Source organism: Miscanthus floridulus, unplaced genomic scaffold (genome assembly GCF_019320115.1).
Source record: "Miscanthus floridulus cultivar M001 unplaced genomic scaffold, ASM1932011v1 fs_548_1_2, whole genome shotgun sequence".
NCBI classification, from domain to species: Eukaryota; Viridiplantae; Streptophyta; class Magnoliopsida; order Poales; family Poaceae; genus Miscanthus; species Miscanthus floridulus.
Window position 1 is genome coordinate 422 of NW_027096913.1, and position 2,732 is coordinate 3,153.

Genomic DNA, 2,732 nt, shown 5'->3' on the forward strand with positions numbered 1-2,732 from the left:
GAGCTAAACAAGGAGTTAACTGATCTCCGAAAGAGCCAAGGTATTGTTGGTGTTGAATCATACAACATATAGTGTTACCATCCTATAATTATATGATTGCTTCCTCTGGTCGATTTCTTTTATTACTAGATACAGTATTATGCTACAGGATATTTTGTATTGCCTTATACAAGATCCTGTGTAGTTTACCCTTACTTCTATAAGTTATCCCACTGGGATGCTTTTACCTTACAGTTTATTCCTTCCACTGAAAAGATGAAGTGGAAATTGGAAAGCTTAATACTCCTTACTAAGCATCAGACCATATTTGCTAATTTAGTTTCCCAATTTTTCTCATGCAGTTCTTCAGTTGCCAGGTGTATATCATTGAAACTTTCATAGCCTGATTGTTTTCCAACTGCTTTTTGACACGATCCTAATGTTGTACATTCAGGTATTCCCCATACTGCCACATTCTCATTAAATATCATTTACTCAAACATGGAGGGTAGTGTTTTATCACAGAATATCATCTGTCTTGTTATTACAGTCAAAATAATTCCAAATGTAACACTGAACTGTGGATCTTACACTGCCATGTGCTGATTTCCTCCTTTGGTCAGCGAGGATATCGATTAGTAACATTGTCGCAAAGGCAAAACTAAAGAAGCAATAAATTCCTATACTCTCTGATTTCCTTTTATGATACGCTCATTTATATTGTTCCAATTATGGAAAATATGCCATGCCTACGAGGTTCATGTATAGATGGTTACCATGTGCTGGATGCTTTCTTCTTCCTAAACTAATCATCTTTCATGATCATGCTCATTCTGGTGGAACACATTTCCATGACAGCCTTGCCTTGCCAAATGTGCAGTTTTGCAAAACATTGGTACTGCTTTGGGCGATGATGAAATGAGTCTTCATGTCACACCTTACGTCTTATCAGGTAAAGAATTTTCCCACCACAATTGCTCATGACATGATCCATAGCTATTTTGTCTGTACAGGGCTATTTTTTTTTAACTCAAATCGTTTTTGCCATGTGTTTTCATAGGTGCTTTCGGGTATCCACATAAGAAGTAATTGCCCTGGGTCCAAAACACAAGACAGATTCATGCGCCTTATGGTCAACTAAGTGCAGATGCGGGCGATGTGCAGGTGAGGGTGGTGCCGGCAGAGTGAGTGATGCATAGGGCGGCGGCTGCGGGGGGCGCTGGTGTGGTGGTTGCATGGATTGGGAGCGTGGAGCCGTGGACGAGGGAGATTGCTGTGGGTGGCTGCTATTGCGATGCTGCCCCTATATGTAAAAGACATACCTTCCTGCAAATATACACACATACAGTTCATCGTCCTACACGTTTACAGAACCATGAATGGTCATATACCAAACTTTTTTGTTTCTATGTGACTGCATCCGAACACAATGAGTTCATACACTCCTATCACTCTCATTGTATCTACCCGCGCGAAGCGCGGGGGTTCTGGCTAGTTCAATATACATTGCTCTACACTAGCATATAAACTCGCGACGTCACTGTTCAGCTGAACCAAACAAGCAAGCAAGGGTGAACGCATTAAAGGACATGGGTGTACACCCGATAACTTTTGGAAAAAAAATCGAAATTAATAGAAAATAATACATGTATACACTTGTAATTACGGAGTAGATCATATCCGAATACAAATAGCTTAAGTTAGGGTTTGGGTGCTCAGCTTCGCACAGGAGGAACGGAAGAGAAGGGCTGGGCGTACCTGGCGGAGATTGTAGCCGGCGAAGGGACCGGTGGAGACCTAGGCACCTGGGCGGCGGCAGCAGGCTCCCAGCCGTCGTCACGAGAGAGGGAGCGCACACGCTTAGGTCCTGTATGGCAGTACAGTCAGTGCAAGCAGCGGGGTTGCCGAGGACTCAAGGAGTGCGGTTGGGGGAGGGCGGCGGACTACAGGGGTCGGGTGGCGGCGTGGGGCGGCGGCGATTCCTGGGTTTGCGCCGGGGGTAGTCGAGTTGACAGATTTGTTTTCAAAAGAAAGAGTCGAGTTGACAGATGTCAGTTTTTTTCCGTTTTATTTGGAGTACCTCTGTTACCCGGTTTAATTTTCTTTCAATAAATAGTTTTTGCTATTTGCACTTAGATATACGTAGTTATTGCTAGACTCGGTACAGTAATAAAGCTAGTTCTATGGCACCGAATAATCGTGAAAATTACAAAATATCATCCAAAAAGTATTGTTGTAAAATACTACAGGAAAATCGAAGTGCTGACTAAGGACCGCTATGTGATGGATCATCTTTTTCATTTGTTTCGGCTCTACTAGCGATTCCAGTGGTAGAGCTAGAACTGTTTTAAAAAAAACGTTTGATAAAAATAATTTTTCAGAATAGATTTGAGAGCCGAGAGAGATCAAACTAGGAGAAACTAATATTTTCAATTGCATCCAACATTTAACCTTTATGATAGCAGGTTTTGAAGTGATTCACTTGAGGAGATATTTTATTTTATCCTATTTGGCCTAAAAAACAATTTCCTGAAGCTACTAGAAAAGTCATGCCAAACGAGGCCTCATTATAATATTTTTTTGTTATATTTTTAGAAATATCACTACTAGTTACTAAGTAGATGAATAGAGTTGTAGGATCTCTGGTTAGCCTAGAGGAAGGTGAATAGGTCTGCTAAAATAGAACTCAAGCAAACGTCAAATTCAACCCGCGGCACTGCTGGGCCAGAACAGCGGCATTGTCGCACCTGCAA

General features: G+C 41.8%; 1 long non-coding RNA gene across 1 annotated transcript; it reads left to right on the forward strand.

Moving 5' to 3' along the window:
* The first annotated feature begins 587 nt into the window (after positions 1-587).
* On the forward strand, positions 588-1,388 carry LOC136532183 (uncharacterized). The gene is made up of 2 exons (XR_010778182.1): positions 588-931; positions 1,040-1,388. It is a non-coding gene; the product is annotated as an uncharacterized lncRNA (long non-coding RNA).
* Positions 1,389-2,732: the final 1,344 nt, after the last annotated feature.